The following is a 20297-nucleotide window of genomic DNA, read 5'->3' as shown; positions in this document are numbered from 1 at the left end:
TAGAGAAAGCTATAAAAGAACCTGGAATTTTGAACTTTGCTCACAATTTTCTTAAAGGGATCATTTGTTTTATCGACAAAACTCAATAATTTTTATATAATGTTTTTATATGTATTGCTTTTTCTGATTTGAAAATTCTTTTCCTCAATTAAACAATAAACAATAACAAAATGAAATGATTTTGTATAAAAATCAAGAAAAATTTTCGAAAATTATGATTTTGTTCGAGACTTCTCTCTGTTATCGCAATCGAAAATATTCTGAATATTTAGCAATATTAAAGAAATGTCTATAGCAATTATCTTTTTGCTTTTACCATTAAGTTTGTCTGGTCCCCAAGCAAAATTCTCGCGGAAAATTCAGTTACCTATATCAAAGAAATTTTTTTCTGTAGTTTAATACATAACATCAATGTCAAAGCGATATTAATAATTTGTTGGCCTGAATTTGCATTTGAGATTATATCATGTTATTAATTTTCTAAATTTATGTTGCTTCTAATAATATAAGTTATCTTTCTTGTAATACGTATCTTTTAAACATTAAAATTCAGAAACATATAATTTGATATTGATCACGGAAAATTTTCCACTGTTGTCTGGACATCATGGAAAAGTCATCAGGCAATTTCAAAATTCATTTTTTGTGGCAACCCTGTACATTAATATTACAATGTGTGATTTACTCAATACCAAAAAAAAACGGAGATTCAAATGTAGATTCTCAAAAAATCGCAATGAACAGTCATCGTAGACAAAGACGGAACGTACGGCCCTCCCAAATTTGAAGCAAATACAAAGAAATTCGTCATTATAATTTCAAGGTCCGTAAACATTGTAAAAGTTTCTCGTCGCTGAAATTCAGGTGTCCGTACATCGTTGTGTCAAATGGTCAAAATGGTAAGTCACCACCATTTACCATTTTGACCTACACAACGAGACATAGAACGCAAAGCTGTCACGATCTTTAAACTGTGAATTTATTTTAATAACTTGAACGATGTACGGACTCCTGGATTTCAACGAAGAGAAACTTTTACAATGTTTATGGACTTCGAAATTATAATGACAAATTTCTTTGTATTTGCTTCAAATTTGGGAGGGCCGTACGTTCCGTCTTGTCTACGATGATTATTCATTGCGATTTTTTGAGAATCTACGTTTGAGTCTCCGTTTTTTTTGGTATTGTTATAACAAAATATTCAATAATGTACAGATCTTTTATATGAACCGATTCCGTTAAATTTTAACTGTTACTGTAATATTGAAAATGACCTGATGTAGGTCGAAACGTCTATATTGTGTTTGTAATTATGTATTTTTAACTAATTTTAGAGCATTAAATATCCAGCTCTTGGCTCGTAGCTCATATTTTATTTTTATATTGTTATTATATTATGAGTCTATATTTACTCTATTATAGTAATTTAACTTAAAAAAATAATAATAAATCAACTTTTTGTATAAGTACTTTAAGTAATCAAAACTATTTATATGAAGTTTTATTGCGATATAAAGTTATATGAAGTTTTATTGCGGTATTATAGTTGTGTTCAATAAATAAACAAATAAATTTATTTATTTGTTTATTTACAAAATAACTAATCTCTGCATCGCAATGAGATTTTACATGAATCATCTTAAATGTTTAAGGCACACTTATGCAAAACAATTAAGATTTTTGTAATTATATTTTTTAAGTTGAAGTATTGTAACAAAAAAATAATAGCAAATACAATAAACAAGTTATATTGATATATTATTAAATAAAAATATGATATTATTTACGCAACTGTTTCACATAACTTCGAGTATTTGTTTCTACATGGAAAGTAATAAGTATCAACACATTTCCAACGTGGCAACGTCAAAGTTTTTTGCAGGGATTATACGGGATGATACATCCTTAATCAGCCGCGCGTATACTAATATACTAATTTTCTCACGAATATCCACCCATCTTGTACAGGCAATGAGAGTCGACTTTCTCTTTCTTAATTTGACACGTATGCTCTTGCACAACGTTACCTCTCTATAGCCTGTCCCCTCACGCATTTGCATGTGTATCGTTTTGTACCGCACGACACACATACAATAGAGCGCGGGGCACGCCCACACATTGAATTCGGAATTGACGTAAGCGAAATGAAAGGTGCTAGTAGCGGGGAAAGGAGGAGGGAGGAGTAAAGCGAGGGGAAAAAAAGGTAAGTAACGCGACCGTGGCGCGAGGAGACGTTCTCCGCCTTGTGCTTCGCCTTGCGGAACAAATCGCTCGAATTGCCATTAATAATATCTACGGCTACCGGGATTACACTGATCTGTCGTAAACTCGGAAAAGCATAATACGTAATTAGATTAACGAGACGCGTACCTACTTTCACAAATCTCACTTCCATCGGATGGCGAGACGGTGATTGAAGACGTAAAATTTTACTACTTTCTTAAAGGCACTTTCTATAATAATTGTAATTTGAATAAGACCGCCTATGTGAATAGCACAACTGACTTCGAGAGCGCTTTTCCGCGGCTGGATCTTACAATTAGATGTCTAACGAATTCTATATATGAATTTTCTTAACTCCATTGTACAGCTTCCAGCATTGTACAGTTTTCCTAATCAATCGATGCTTATAAGCTTAAAATACTGAAAAGAACACGGAAAGAACGATTTTGCTGGAAGATAAAAAAATCTGAAAATAATTTTTGTTAGAGCATCATCAAAATAATTTTGTTCAAATATCAAACTGATTGCTAGAATATCAAAGCTTTTTACAGCAATGCTTATTATTTTTCCGACAAAATATTTTGATGTTGCCCTAACAAAAATTATTTTCAGATTTTTTTTATCTTCCAGCAAAATCGTTCTTTCCGTAAACTTATTGCGAAAAATATTATTACCTCAGCCAAGATTTGAACCTGGGACACTTTCTACTTCTTTTATTTAAAAAAACGTGAAGTTCCCCGCTTTTTTTCATTTCATTGTCCATGCAGCTGCGCAACGCCCGGACATTGTTTTACGTATTAGCAATTTGATTTGACGGACTATCAAACTATTTGGCGATCTGCACGGATATTTCATTCACATTACGCGTATTACGCGACACGAGCGAGGTTATTGAAATCGTGCGCATTATTATATAGATTTACCCCGACCATGTGCCCGTGCTCGCTAAATAATTTACATTATTTAACTGAAAATTCCTTTACATCTATAATTAATTCCGAACGTTATTAACACTAATCACCCTGTATTCTGCGCTCTTATGTATGGAATAAATTCAGTTCAAAAGCATGGGAAATATTTAAATGTCAATAACTGTCCAAATATTTTGCGCTTTTTACGAACGCGTTTACCAATTTTCGAATTTTCGTCTGAATTTCAGTTTATCTTTGACTAACGAGAATACAAATTTCTAAATTTATTTTTTTTTCTTTGATTAATTGCCAAATACACACGGGAAGAACGATTTCGCTGAAAGATTTAAAAAAATTAGCTGGATACACAATGCTGCAAAAAAAACTTGATATTCTAACAATCAGTTTGAGTTTCCACACTGTTAAATCTATAGTGTCAAATTTGATCCTATTTAAGTCGCCACTGCTCCTACTTAATATACATATAGTTATTTTCAAATTAAACAATGGAATTTAACCCAAATTTGAGCCGATAAATTTGAACCGTTTTAAATTATTTAACTTCATTATTTTAGTTAAAAATAATTATTTATTAAATAGGAGCAGCGGCGACTTAAATAAGATTAAATTTAACGATACAGATTTAACAGAGTGCATTACAAATATTTTGATGGTCCAACAAAATTATTTTCAGATCCGTATCTGCAGCTATAGACATATTTTAGGGAAACTTTTCAGCAAAATTTTCGTTCTTTCCATGGAATTTATAACGATTAATCATACTGACGAATGCAAGGCGCCGCTCTGAGGATGCTCCATTACTCACGGAGCGCTCCGAATTCGTCCGCCGTAAAATATACACTTCGCGTTCCCATATAGCGCTGCGGCCGCGGACGTGCAATGCACACATTCGCGATTCATTCGATTCGCGCTCATGCCTATACGTACGGAGGCGTCCAGCAGCGCGGCGACCTCGGTGATCCAGTTCAAGGTCTAAATCCTTTCGAGAAACACTAAATATACCTACGCGCGGCGCGCGCTCGAACCGAACGAAGGCCGACAGCGCGGGCCCTTACGTTAAAGCGGCCGGCTCTCTCCTCCTCGCGCGCGTGCCGGCCGGGTCTCGTTCGTTAAATGCTCGCTCGCGGGAATTTATAGGTGCACCGTAAACTCCCGGTGGAACGAGCATCCTTCCGAGAATTATATGAACAGGAGGACCGAGGCGAAGCGGCGGGGGCGGAGGAGAAGGGGGGGGGAGGAAGTGAGGTAGGATCCAACGTTTATCCCCGAGGAGAGCGTTATGCGAGCTCGCGGAATAGAGGACACGATGTTCCCACATCTTCTTTCGCTCGCGCTGCTGGCTGGCTGGCTGCTAACTCGAACGAGGCTGGCTCGCACGTGGCGCGCGCCTGGCTTCCTCGGACGTGCAACGGCGACGGCGGCGGCGGCGATGCAACATCCGCGTCGCGACGTGCCGTTTTGCTCGCAAACGCGCGGCGTTCTTACGGTCGTTCTCTCTTTGCGACCCGGCGTTATATTCCCGCGCTCCCGTCGCGACGACCGCGACGGTATTACGAGAGAGCGTATGTAGGTACGTACTTTTATGTCGGATTGCAATGCACGCTCGTAATTCGCACGCTCGTAACTCGCGCGCTCGATAATACGCCCGGGCGCGTCGACGAAAAGATGAAGCTTCTCCTTCCTTCTTCTGCGCATCCGGGAACGATGTACCAAGAATATAGGATATACCGAGTCCTATTTCTCGCGCGAGCGACGAGTGAACAACATTGCAATTGCATTTCGCCAGATGAGAGAGAGAGAGAGAGAGAGAGAGAGAGAGAGAGAGAGAGAGAGAGGGAGGAGACTTTTAATAAACATCACAGGAATAATTTTCAATTTTATGACTTTACAATTGCATTTTGTACAACTGCGCCGTTTTGTCGGCTTATATGCGCAATATTAATTTAAACAAACACATAGAATATTTAGATACATTTCTGCAGAGCACAAAGCGTACACGTGAATAGAATGGGAAATGTATTAATAACATATCACACATATATGTAAATTAAATATTCAATGTAATAAAACGTAAATGTAAAATTAAATATTTATTTGATAAAAATTTAATCCAGAAGCACTAGTTTCACTATAATTTTCTAATTTGTACTGTTAAATAAATTTTATAATGTTAATTATATTCAATTTGAATAATTTTAATTCTTTTTATAAGTCGCCACTGCTTTTACTCAATATATATCGTTAATTTAAAACAATTAAATTAAAACAATTTGACTCAAGAAATGAGGAAAATATTAAATTTGACTTAAATTTAGTTTATTAACAAAGAAACTGTCAGAATTGTCTCTTAATCCTGATAGGCTTGGATATGTTGCAAAGCATCAAAAAATATTAAACACGTATTTTTCTTATTTGCTTATTACAAGATTTAAAAATTAAAACAATTTTTCGAAAATAATGGATTTTTTCATTTTTATTAACAAATATCTTGGAATCTATAAAGTATGTAAAAAAATATTTCATACAAAAGTTTTTTTTATTTTTTTTTATAACGGTGTATTCATATTTTTTTAAAAATGATTAATTTATCTCACTCATTAATTTTAACCCTTATAGATATTCAAATATCGAAAACCCATTCAAATCGATGAGAAAATTCTGCGTTGTAAATGCATACGTTAATATGAACGTTGTTTATTTTAAAACTAAGCAATTCAACTACAGAAATGAGACATAATTGTTTTTTTAATTACACGTTTTGTATTGAAATAATACATTTTACACACATGAACTCTCTAAATTTGAATCAGTGGAAAAGTTAGTGATTGAATCAGTAACGTCTTGCATCGTTAATGAATAAGTGAAATTCAATTGAAAAACACAAAGCAAAGGCTTTTCACGTTTCTTTTTGATTGATTTTTCAGTTGAATTTCACTGATCACCAGTCACATACTTGGGATTGATGCATTCAACGAATAACCATTAATAATCAATGATTATCCACTGATTCGGATCTAAAAAGAAAGTTAAAAATAACAAAATGTTAAATTTACCTCAAGGAATAGGTTTACAAGTGCTACTTTAACAATTTTACAGTAGAATATCAATTTATAAGACTTTTGTGTCCAATTCTTCAAATATCCACAAAGACTATTCAGAATGTTGCCTATTAGCTCGCTATACTGCATCTCAGCGAAATTGTTTTTAAGTGCAATCGTACAGTTATTCAGAATTCAAGGTGAATTTGTGGAAATAACATAGCGAAAAGCCATAGCTATTGAATCGCAAGGATCCCTCCCGTGATCCGCGAATTTCCGTTTCAGCGGATGCATTCGATTAGCCGTTCCTACATGCGTACGTTCGCGGATAAAAAGCTCTGTACGCGTCTTCCACTCGCCAAGTTCTCGCGAATGCAGTGCTTTTCATCGCCGCATAGAACACACACGGCACGCGCGCGCATTCAACGTGATCGCGCGCGCGGCGTTCTCGTTCATTAAGAACATTTCATTTCTTTTGCACGACCATCTATTATTTCCCCCGCGTCGTCTGCATCAGCCGGCTTTGCCACGGGCTGAGTCCCGAGAATGCAGACGATGTGCGCCGCATAGAAAACATTCCGACGCGAAGGCTGCATTTGCAACTCCCCCTATGATGCGCGCTATCCAAACGCGAGTGCTTTCATCTCGTTGGTGGTTTAAATATTTCATTTGCCCATCGAGCAACAGTACATTGTCAAAAAAACTCGTAATCCCCTCTCCCCTTTCACTCTGATTCGCGAGACGCGTAAAATAGAGCTTTCATTCATCCGTATTTCAAAGTTCGTACGAATGATAAACCCTTGGTAATAAGTATCATGTAGAATGATATCAATTGAAGAGTTAGATAAATTAATTCCTGTTAGACCTCCTATTGTAAGTAAAAAAATAAATCCTAAGGATCATCAAAGGGTAGGGTTGTAATTAATTTTTATACCGTGTAATATAGAAATTCATCTAAAAACTTTATTTCCTGTAGGAATAGCAATAATTATAGTTGCTGAAATAAAATAAGCTCGAGTATCTACATATAATCCAATTGTAAATATATGGTGGGCTCATACGATAAAGCCTAAAAATCCAATAGCAATTATTGCATAAATTATTCCTAATGATCCAAATGTTTCTTTTTTTCCTCTTTCGTTTATAATGATATGAGAAATTAAACCGAATCCTGGTAAAATTAGAATATAAACTTCTGGGTGGCCAAAGAATCAAAATAAGTGTTGGTATAAAATGGGGTCTCCTCCTCCTGAGAGATCAAAAAAAGAGGTATTAAGATTACGGTCAGTTAATAATATGGTAATAGCTGTAAAATTGTTTTGGTAAGTACAAAAAATTATTCTAACATTCACTGGCTATTGCGATAAGCGGCGTCTACAATGAGATTTAAGATTTAAGGGGTTGAAAAAGTTAGTTTGTAAAAATAACTAGTTACAGTTACAGTTTTTGGCTGGAATTACATTTGTCGTACAACAAAGCATTTCAAGCCTATTGATTGGCTGCAAGAAAGAGAAGTTGTCGGATCTCTCTATCCTATAGTCAATCAATATTCTTGAAATCTTTGTCGTACGACAAATGAAATCGTACCCTTTGTCTCAAAAAGTAACTAGTTACCGTTACAAGTTACTGACTCTGAAAAGTAACATGTTACAGTTACAGTTACTCAAAAAGTAACGAATCGTTACTTTTCAGTTACTTTTAATAGAACAACATTAGTATTATAAAAAAAACTGGTTTACATTTACATATTATATAATTTTATTTAAAAAAAAAAGTATAATGCGCATATTTAAACATAAGCATTTAAATATTTCGCATAATTACAATCAACAATACGATTAGGTAATTGAGCGAAAGTGTTGCATAATTTTGATCCATGAAAATGATGATTTGACATATAAGTAACTGTAAAAGTAACTGTTAAATTAGTTACTAGTTACTTAAAAAATCTAACTAAGTTAAGTTACAGTTACACATGGAAAGAAAGTAACAGAGTTAAGTTACAGTTATTGAAAAAAGTAACAGTAATTGTAAATTCGTTATAAGTAACGAGTTACTTCCCAATCCTGGGTCAGGCCATCCCTGAGGCCTTAAAATGATACCTATAAGTTTGGAATTTTTTTGTGGGTAAATAGATAACTTTAAGTATTTAAAAGCTGTTTAGAAGACATTGTTGTACATATATAAGAAACTAGAAACATATTTTTTATATTTTTTTATGTACAAAATGGCAGCGCAATGACCTACTTGCGGAATCCCTTTTTTCTGTTTTTCTTTAAATCGATGTACAGGATTCCAGGCACATGGTTTGATCTTGAACAAAGAATTTTCATTATCTACATATGAAAAACTGTACAATTACGTAGGGGTTTTTTAAAATATTGATTTTTCTCGAAATGGCAGCTATTTTTATGAAAAGTTCGTATTTTTGTCAATACAAGTCTTTCGTAAAATAGCTACCATTTTGAAAAAAATCAATATTTTGAAAAATCCCTACGTACTTTTCTAGTTTTTAATATGTAGATAATAAAAATTCTTTGTGTTTTGTTCAAGGTCAAACCGTGTGCCTAAAATCCTGTACATTTGATAGAAAAAAAGGATTTCGCAAGTGTAGGCCGGTGCGATGCCATTTTGGACATAAGAAAAATAAAACATTATTTTTTTCTTATATATGTATACACGGGAACAATAATGGCTACACATCTGAAGTTGCATGCTTAAATACAGAGACCAATAAGAAGTACGCTTTCTGTCCAACGCGTGCTTCTCATTGGTCTCTCTAGTTACGCATGCAACTTCAGATGTGTAGGGATTATTGTCCCCGTGTGTACAATATGTTTTCTAAGCAGATTTTAAATAAAGTTCATCAATTTACCTACAAAAAAATCCCAAACCTAAGGTATCATTTTAAAATCTCAGAGGTGGCCTGACTCCTTAAGATTTAAGAAAATTGACCAATCACAGTGAATTATTCATCTTACGTGAGAAGAATAATCAATTATGATTGGTCAATTTTCTTAAATCTTAAGTCTTAAATCTCATTGTAAACGCTGCTATAAATACCACATGCCACATGTGGTCGAATTAATTGGAAAGAAATCGTCACGAAATGTAGGGAGATTTAGGTTCGAATCCATAGCTAGGGTAATGTTCTTTACAATAAATTCTTAACGTTTTAAAATTGTTCATTACTCTCTTAACTTGAATCAGTGGAAAAGTCATTGATTGAGTCAGTAACGCCTTGCATCGCTAATGAACAAGTAAAACAGAACTGAATCCGCTGTGCAATTAGCGAGAACAGCAAAGTCCACTAATTTGTCAACGATTATAGCGATTATTCACTTATTTGTCTGTGATTTCCGAGAGACAAATGAAGTTGAATTTCACTGATTACTAGTGACATACTTGGGCCTGATGCATTCAACGAATAACCATTAATAATCAGTGACTATCCACTGATTCAGATTTAGAGAGTTATAGCATCAATAGTTTCAATTTAGGATTGTGTTTCGCGTTCGACAAATAATTGACGCGTAGTTTGCATGAACTGGTAAATATACAAGGTGAATAATGTGAGAGATTTTAAGAGGTAATTCCTAAGAATAATGTAAAAGATTTTAAGGGGTAATTCCTCACACAAATTCAAGATGAAAACTTCATATGACTACATGTCCGAAACGGTTTAGAATCAAAGATATAGAGTTGATATCAAAGTTGAAGGTAAAATTTTGTTTTTCCAAAAATTTCGAAAACCACTCAAGTTATTTTGATGAAACTTGAAACATACACAAAGCTTCATCAAAGTAACCCGAATGAGTTTCAAAATTTTAGGAAAAAACGAAATTTTTCATTCAGCCGTTGAAAGAAAAATTTCGAAAACCACTCGAAGGGTTCAAATCTTTTACATTACTTAATATCTACCCTATATATAAATTCGCACGAAAATATTATTAGCCACACAGAGAAAAACATTTCTTTACATTCAGTATTTCTATTTGTTTGGCTTACATTTGTTTTATTGAAATAACATAATTTTAAAAGAAAAATTATATCTATTTATATTTGTTTAATACAAATCTGTTTTGTTAATACAAAAGATTTATGTAAATTATATTGTTTGGTTAAAAAAACACGATTATTTGAAATAATTTTTTTCAAAATTTGTTTATACATCTAAAGAAATACTTCTCTCTGTGTACCAAAATCCACTTTGATCGAATAGGTTTATTTCTATTATTAATTGTGTATTCACACATTGGCCGATTTTATTTATTATTGAAAAAAAATCATGTTCCCATTTTTACACAGTTGATTTTTTTCCTTTCTCGAGATTGCAAGACGTTCCACAATTTCACGTATTTACGACCGCTCGCGTAATACAACCGACGAAAAGGTCGATGACGGAGCAGTGGAATTTTGGAGGCGCTCCAAATACTTTCTTCGTTTTGATATTGCGCGATGCCACATACGGGAAAACTAATAACTCATTTTGATCGCGAATAGTTTCGTGAAATGATAATATCCTCGTTTTTTCTTCCTATGTACGTATAAGCTACTATAGCACACAGCATCATTATTTTCATAAAAAGATGGCCAAAATATAGATATCTGAATAAATTTTGTGTTTTTATTTTATGAATTTAATTGGTAAACTATCTACATGTCTATTGTACTGTCATTTAGAAGTGTTATAGCTACAATATATATCCTTGTTGGCTCTATTCAAAATTTATGTTTGTTTGAGATGAATATAGTGGAGGAAACAAGTCACACAATTATTATTAATAATTCCTCGCTTTGTTTCATCAATTTCAAATCTTCTCATATCATGTAGAGTTATTATCTCATTATTTTAAAATAAGTTAAACATATTACAGCTTTCATTTTATAGCTTTTTCGACAATAATAACTTGTTTTGACTTTTAAAAACGACATTTAAATCTATTAAATCGTTAATTTTCCATAGATAAAAATTTTATTTCGGTTAATTCGTTTACGCAAGATTATAACGATGTAAAGTAAGGTGGCACAATTTCGAACAATTCTGATACAATTCTGTACGACATAATATTCTAATTTTCAAGTTTCAAATTTGGTAAATAATCTCATTATATGGAGTTTAAACTTCAAATTGAATCTTGAAAATTAGATTCAAATCTTATGTCATATAGAAACCACGTTCAAAATTGTACAACTTTACCCTAGATATTTTATCATAGATAACTGTAATAACATATCTTGCGTATATTTGTGTCTTTTATTACACAATGTAAACATTAAATTTGATTTAGTCCATATCTCTTAAATTTTACAATGCTTTTTGTAAAATTGTTTAAATTTTTAATCAAAATTAATGCATTTTAAAAAGCATATAAAGTAATACTCATGTTATCGATTTATAATTTTAAAAATGATATTTTGATTAGATTTTTTGTTAGATTTTTCATTTTGTATATATTTTTTTATTTGCTTTTAAACAAAAAATACACATACACTGATTGGCCAAAAGTTTGAAAACACTGTTTACAAATTGACACTTTCGAGATTACCTAATCAAATATTCATAACAATGTATTTTTTTTAACAATAATTCTTCAAATCCAATAATTATTGTACAAAATAAAAAACAGCTTTTCTGCGTTTTTATCGATGTTTTTCCGAACTTTTGGCTTGGAATGTATACGTATGTAGTCATTTTTTTAAAATTCATCACTGTACGTCGCGCTATTCATGTAATAAATAAATGTATTTTTCATCAATATTCTCGCGACATGTCAAATGCTACATATAGAATTCTGTTCGTATAAATGCATGCTTGCCATGGACGGCTTGCATTTTCGAAAAAGACACTTTTCCATAGAATATAAATATCTCAAGAAAATGGAAATATTTACGAAAGATTCTCATTCCAATGCATCTGAAAAGTAAATCCGTATGCAAGATATATACGGGAGAATGTTTGGTTTTAAAATAATGGAAAGTGTATAGAGAAGGTAGATTATGGTATGCGGGATATTGCACCACGCACGAAGTGAAATCAGAATAGAAAGGTGCTGTCGTCGATTTTTTTTCTTTTTCTTTCTTTCTTTCTTTTTTTTAGCTACTTAATGAGCGTAGAAATATTTTCTGCAGCGACTTCACCGAAGTTAATAATCTCGAAAATCAAGGACGCGCGACTGCTCTATTATTGTCGCGAGATATACGGGCGAGAGCCGCGGGCGCCGCGCCGTTTTCGCGAGAAAAATTATTACGTATGGCATAAGCTTTTCTCGCGAGAACGCATGAATATTACTCAAAACTTTCCTCCTTCCGCGTGCGACTAAGTGCATTAAGTCTCTCACCTGAGAGTCGCGAGACAGTAATGCACTCGAGATATAAACTCGTAGAAGAAATACAATCGAAACTAATCCCCAGACGCAAAATTCGGTCCGGAATTTTAACCGAGGGGTGAACCACTACTAAAAAAATGTACAGTGATTGCCAATTACGGCAATACAACACACTTTATTGCTAAATAGATATTGCTATTGTACTGCTTTCCTATTGTCAGTTAATATTGTCATCTATTATCTCATGTACTGCCTTGTACCTATTGCACAATATTGCCAAGTATTTTTAATATATTGCTAGGTATTGTTCGAGATATTACTATGTATTGATAGCGTATTGCTAGTATTGTATTGCCGCAATATATTCCTAAAAAGATTTACACTAATTCCCACAGTGGTTGACCCCTCGATTTTGACTCACTGCCCGAATTTTATTCTTGTCGACGAGATTTTTAAAAGCGATCGTTTATTTTCGCGAATAATTCACGCTGAATAATTCACAAAAAAATATTACAAATATTGTTTGCGCGAGACGGTCCAGCCTCGTAAAAGATTATTACTTTTCACGTTGTAGGTTTCGAGAGAATGAGAAACGTAATAAATTTCTTTGAGCTGGGGCAGAGGCGGCATTTTCCGAGAAGCGATGTTACCGCGCTCGGTATTGCATCCGCGCCAGCCGCGATCGATATATTTTTCCCACGATACGTCGAAAGCGCGCGCGTCGGCAAAGGGGAGAAGGAGAGCGCGAGAGAAAAAAGCAATTACCGCGCGCGCGGAAATGCCGGGGTTCTCCCGGCGAATCGCGGACAGTGCCGGGCATCGTTCGTCTTATCTGTTATGAAATATTGTTTTTTCGTACGCGGATAGCGCAATTCGAGGATGATCGCGAATCTCCTTTCAACGACTTACGCTTACCCGTAATCATAATTCACCCACGAATTCATGATCCGCCTTTATTGTACGCCAGAGTTGTCAGTTTAATCGTTGGAAATGACCGAGAGGAGGTCGTGACCCCTGAACTATGTGCTACATTTTTGAAGATATTTGTTTCCATTGCGCGCTTATATACACCATGATTCTGTTTTCTATACTTGGAATATAAATATTGGTGTAGATTTAAAAATGTAACTTTACATTCTTAAACTCTACGCCAATATTTATTTTCCTAATTTAAGGTAATTTGTCGCGATTAATTGTTATAGTATAGTTGATTAATTGTTTATACAGCGCCAAAGTGTTATTCCTGAAATTATGCGTTGTAGCAAAAAATGTTTCAAACAAAAGTTGCATAATTTGAAAGAGCACATTTGTTTACGACAAATAATGATAAAATCAATTTATTTAATATAATTTTTCTAATTAATCATGCATATAAAAATATTAAAATAAAATTACAAAAAATCAAGAATTTACGAGATATTTTATACTTTATTCGGACATACATATTTTGACATAAAATATCTCGTAAACTATTGATTTTTTTTACAATTGCATCTTAATATTTTTATGTACAGAATGAGATGAATCAAGCAAGATAAAGGAAACACATATGAAGTTACTTTTCAAAAAAAGTATGTAATTACATATAGCTCATGCTAAAAAATAAAAAGAGATTGGATTTTTCTATACTTGTGAGCTTAATCGTATTTTTCTCGCGCATTTTTTTTGTTTGTTATAACGTGATATTAAATTCCTTTTCTTAACCACGCCAAGTTCAAAACTAATAATAACCGACGCTCGCAACATCCCTGCTCACTGGCTCTATAACTAGAGCGCATTGGGAAATCGTTTCTCGATGCGCAATACGGTGCACTGCAGGTGGAAACGCGTGAACGCCGCGGCCATTAGTTTGACCCAATGACCCGCAATTAACGCGTTCGCGCGAATCGTAACGCGCGTAGGTGCCGCTTTACCTGGCTCCGATCTCTCGCTGACATTTAGCAACGTTAAAGTGGCAACTCTACGTAATCGTCTCGTCGCGTAAAAAAAGATCGCGAAAGTTGGAGAAATCTTAGTTCAGTATAAGATCTGAAATCGCACGATCAAGCTGATTCGCGGGCTACAAATTAATTAGTTGTATTAATCGAAAGTCACGCACTCTTACGAACTTAACGCTCTTATAAAACGTAAAGATCTCTTACCTTAACTGTGCCGCGCAACCGTTGCGATAGGTTCCATGCCTGATCCGTAAATAGATCGTTCTGTAATACAAAGAAGAGAAGAATTGAAAAATCTGTTACAAAATTAAATTGGAAAAAAGTTATTTATGTATTTATCATTAAAACCCAAAGTTACATTCAGAATACATTAAAAATCGCGTAATAAGCGTATAAACTGAAAAAAAAACGTTTAAAATTGGATACTTTTTTAAAACTTATTTAGTAAACGTTATAAGAACGTTTTATAAGGACGTTTATTTAACGTTTTATAAGAACATTTATTTAACGTTTTCTTAAGTCCTTTTAAAATACCGTTTCCATAAGACATATTTCAACGTTTTAATAAACGTATATTTAACGTTAATAACGTCCATTTAATGTTTTTATACTTTATACTTTATAAAACCGTTTCGGTTAAAAATGTGTTATAAATAGAATGCTTGGGAAATTAAAGAGCATTAATCGTATCTTCTATAAATCGGAGTTAATTCGACGTCTCATTTCCATTCGCTGTAACATAAATATAACATAGTACATTTATACTTCGCGGGATGATCGGGATAGGGATGTAAAAGAAAAAAAAGGCGCGAGAAATAATAATCCGCCGAGAGAAAGACGCGTCGTGGAGGCGCGCGCACTCCGCCAAAGACGCTACCAAAAATAAACGCGCGCGCGTTTGGTTAAACGGGCGTTTATGTATACACAGCGAAAGCATCTGCCCGCAGTCAGTCACCTATTTCGGTGGAAGGCGTGGAGGCAGCGTTAGCAGCGACGGCGACGAGCGGCCGTCGGCTTCGCAGAGGTGGGGTGTCGGATGTCATGGGGATTTGCGTAACCGCTCGCGCTCTCGCGGGCACACTTTTTAATCCGGCGGCGTGTGTAAATCACGCTTTTAGCACCGGGAAATCGCCGCCTCGTACGTAGTACTCAAGTACTCGCGCTGCACTGTCATTAAGGTGGTTCTTTAGTAAAGTGCCGAAAATTTGGGGTGCCTCATCAGGGCCCACCCAAAATCATAAATATTTGCATAATTTGGATGAAATATTTAAAACTATGTGTATATCTAATGAAACAAACGATATTTAGTATGCAAAAATGATGAATGAAATCACTAAAAAGAAGTTAAATTACTGACAGGCCGTGTGAGGTTATGTGACATTTTTCCATTTCAACATTAAATACCTTTCCAGAATGATCGATGACCTATTATTACTTTTTTGTTAAAATCGTAATTTTTTAAACTATTATAATCTCGTTTTTCACTCCATACCTATATGTGAAAAGATATATTTTCAACATTTTTTTTCTCTCTTATTTCATCGATGATCTACCCTAGAATTTTACACACGCCAAGTTCGATACTTCAACTTCATTATATCAAAGAATTAGACATTTCTGTCGTAGCTCGATTTACTGAAGGACCACCTTAAAAGTTCGCTCTCGTCGACGATCGTGTGAAGGAGCTCACGATGGCGATGGCATCACCGCCATCCGACCGACTCGGCAATAATGTAATGGGGAAGTTTAATGGCCGTCACTGCGGGCAACGTGCACCGTCGTACGTGCAATAACAATTAACGACAGAGGGTAACAGATGTCGGCCGCGGGGCTCGCGCGCTGCAGCCAAGGGCAGCTACAGGGGTTGAGAGGGCGGCGGGGGGGGGGATGGAGGAGGGAAAGAGAGCTTTTTGTTCTCTCATAGCGAGAATGGCGACATTTTGCAAAGGACCCCATTTGTCGGCTCGTTAAACGAAAACGCGTTATACGCTGTGACGAATTACACTTACATTAGATCACGATGTAATGTAATATGTGCGCGGTGATGCGCGCGCGAGAGATGAATGTATCGGTGATGAACGAGGTAAAGGATAAATACAATCACTCGACTTACGACTTATTTTTCTATGTTTGTATACGCGAAGTAAATTACTAAGCTCCTATAAATATTTATTACTATAGATTTGTTGGACAAGTGATATTTAAAAAATGTAAATGGAGAATTATATTTAAAAAAAAATTTGAGAAATTTTGGTAATAACCATAAATGAGGCGATTATAAAATAGAATAAAATCTTTATTTACTTTAGCTAACAAGTGCTAAGAAGAGACTTATAGTCAGTTTACACTTTTTCTCAAACACACACACACACACACACACACACACACACACACACGTATATATCTTTTTACTTTCTATTCTTTCTACTTTTTGGCATTTAAAATCTAACAATTAACTTACAGATGTCACTGTGCTTACAATATCTTACGTTATCCTATTTTTACACAGCCTTTTACTTCTTAAAATTAAATTTCCATACCTTCTCTTTACCTCCTTCACTTTTGAACTCATTTTTCATCCTTATCGTACATATTTCGCAATCTCCATATTATCACCTCCTAATTTACCTAAAATCTTAATTTCCTTTCCCCATTCTTAATTTTTCTAAATTTGCTTTCCTTAACAGCTAAGTCCTCATCCATCTATTCTGTATATCGTATTATATCTTTTATTTATTTCCATATTTATTCTATCTAAGCCTTTTATGAAGGAGGGATTGTATTAGAATAAAATTGAACGTAACAGCACTATTTTTAGTTCAGGAAATGTTTCTGAAGGCCGTGATACTGATTACGTGCGACAGTCAGGCAAATATTGGCCATGCACACGCTGCGCCTAGTAAACAATTAAGTTCCACGCGAAACTGGGTGTGGTAAGACACGACGCGTTGAGTACAATATAGATGGGGATTCAATGGCGCATAATAATAGCAACGAGAAAAATCAATGGCGCGTGATATATATATATATATATATATAAATACCTTGTCGTATCACATATCATGCATGCCGAACATTATGCCATACAATATTCTTGAGCTGATGGTACAATCGGAAAAGAGATGACTCCTCATAAAAAAAAATAAATGAAGACGTAGGATAAAACTTATGACTTATTTATACACAAAACTTCGTTCTTGAAGAAAAATAATTTGAAAAGTCGGAAAATCAATAATGCATTTGCTTTTTATTAAACTTGAATGATCTATGTCATCGAAATTGCGTCGTCTCGATGGCTATTAATATATAATACAAATTTAAAAACATTATTTCGTTTTATAAAACAATAAAAAATAATTTAAGTTGCTGAGGAAACGATATGTAAAATCAAAATAACTCTCAGTTGTTCAATATGATGTTATATTTCTTTGTACGTATTTTGACAACCGGCTACGCGAGATGTATTCGTTAATATATTACATTATCTTTAGAAATTACTCGAACAAAAAGGCGATTTTCAAAAATCACGGTTCTCAAAAACGAAGTGGCATGAAAAAGAAATTTATTCCTTAATTTTATACAATTATTATTTCTTATGAGGAACTACTTACTTTTCAATTATACTAATGGCTCGGAGACTCTGTGCATGTAAATAAGGGAAGAATTTATGAAGGTTTTATGCATAATTATAAAAACCGAGAAGAGAATCCGCGAAGAATCTTCAAGATGCTCGTCGTTATCACCGAGCGCACTGGAAACTGCAAGTTCGCCGTACTATTTATCTCCGCGGGGGAAATAAATCGAGGGTTTCCAGCGGCCCGTAGAAATTCCGAAACCCTTAATTAAACGAGTAGACGGCTTTAAATTGTTGATTCGGAAATTTGCATCGTGTACGCCGCGCGTGGCGCGGCGACCCCGAGCGAAACGCTCTGCTCTGCGTTGTTCCTCCGGGGTAAACACCCGCCCGAAGTAGGTACACACAACGGGAAAAGTGACGGGGAAACAGCGCGACGCGGCGCGGCGCGGCGGTGTGCGTGCGGAAGCCGGAGCGGAGAAAGGTGCCGCGATCGGCGTCGGCGGAGGATATCGATCACGGAACATTTGCATGGAAATTTCTTGCGGCGAACGCTGCCGGTTATATATTTCTTCCCGCAACCGGAAACCGGTTGATTCGGGCCCCACTCCGATCGTCTAAGATATCGCTCGGCGAGGAATCGACGATCGTCGATGGATCAGAAAAAAATGCCCGATAGATAAAAACTATAACTCTCTTATCTTATACAAGTCAGAGATAACGACTTACAATTAGATTTAATTTTAGTGCGTGTTACAGTCAGTCGCACGAGAGAACGTGTCACGATATCGCCGAACAAAAATATGGATGACGTGGAGAGAGATGAGGAGTGTGTAAATGTCCGTGGTATTTATCGACTCGTTTTATGCTGGACATATTATTTGTCTGGCTCTTGAAATAAAGTAACTTTCATGATTGCAACGTATATGCTAAACTGGGTTATATTAATTGGAAGCAGTTCTCCTTTGCTCGCGTACTCAAAAAGAATTCAATTGCAACCTTTTACAAATTTACAATTAGATGTATGCATGACATACACAAATTTGTCAAGAAATGGATTTCACAAATAAAAGGAAACTACCGATGATCTTACTTTACTAATCTTTTAAAGCTCACAATCAATATAGAGGAGATAAGTAATGTTATTTTCAATGACATTTTACGTAAATCATAAATTTATCAAATAAAAAAGAAGAAATTAAAAAATACAAGATACAGAATTTTATAAGTATTATATACTATACATATAATATTAAAGTATTATATAAGTTAAGTAATTAGAAAAAAAAATCAGATTATTATACGGGACAAAAACTAAACACGAAAGAAAGTATCTACAACATAAGGTACGCTATGTTGTTAATCGTGACTGAAGAAATGATTTCTATAAATTTGGCGTCTCATTTTTAAATTAAATTTTCAATAAAGAAAATATTAGTTTTTTGTTTGTAATTATATTTGTAATTTCAGCTACTATTTCGGGCTCAATTTTGAGATAAAAAGGATTCGTTGGTATCTACATCTTGACGATGGCAAATAAAATGATGACAATTTTTTATTAAAAATTTATTATATTAAAATGGCTTATTAAGTATACAAAGGTGAAATTTGTTTCATAAATAAATGTTCTTTTTAAGATTTATTTTTGGGCTTTCTATTAAACAAACTCGGTCGACAACCAATTAATTCAACGCATGAAATAATAAAAATACTTGAGATTGCTCCAACACATATATCTACAGTTATTGAAACTTTGTGCGTATTTACTATTTACCAGATATTCAATTATTTTTTGACACCTATGATATACCTACAAAAGCGATTTATTAACTAAAATAATGAGTGGATGCTACACGAGAATAATAATCCCAAAAATATCGAAATTGTATCTGTACTAAATGAAAAGATGAAAACAACATTATTATATCGTATTAGCCATTTCAATTTTCCGATGTTAATGTGAGAGAAAATGTACGGTATATCATGAAATAAAATCTTCGCGGAGAAAATTTGATTTTTCAGCCAAAATTTGCTACTATGTAGCCGAAAGATGGCAATCTCTATCTGTCTCATATGTCGAAAAATTGGTTGAGAGCATGCCAAGATTTAAGCAATAATCGCTAATAGAGACGATTGAACTCACTATTAAGTAAAATAAAACCGTAATAATGTGTGTGTGTGTGTGTGTGTGTGTTTTAAGTGCACTTCCAAACCTAAAGTACTAAATTTTTATGTATTAAATTTCTTTATAAGCTTGAAGAATA

At 34.4% G+C, this 20297-nt stretch overlaps 1 protein-coding gene across 1 annotated transcript in view; it reads right to left on the bottom strand.

Moving 5' to 3' along the window:
• Positions 1 to 16161, bottom strand: part of LOC105452919 — a 257036-nt gene extending 240875 nt beyond the window's left edge. The window contains exons 1-3 of the mRNA XM_011694476.1: positions 15952 to 16161; positions 15415 to 15626; positions 14664 to 14723 (exon numbers count right to left, since the gene is read on the bottom strand). The gene's annotated coding sequence lies outside the window, so the exon portion shown is untranslated. The remainder of the gene's footprint in view (positions 1 to 14663; positions 14724 to 15414; positions 15627 to 15951) is intronic.
• Positions 16162 to 20297: the final 4136 nt, after the last annotated feature.

The sequence above is a fragment of the Wasmannia auropunctata genome, unplaced genomic scaffold (genome assembly GCF_000956235.1).
Source record: "Wasmannia auropunctata unplaced genomic scaffold, wasmannia.A_1.0 LD336025.1, whole genome shotgun sequence".
NCBI classification, from domain to species: Eukaryota; Metazoa; Arthropoda; class Insecta; order Hymenoptera; family Formicidae; genus Wasmannia; species Wasmannia auropunctata.
The sequence above is the reverse complement of the archived record's forward strand: the minus strand, read 5'-3'. Positions and strand labels throughout refer to the sequence as shown.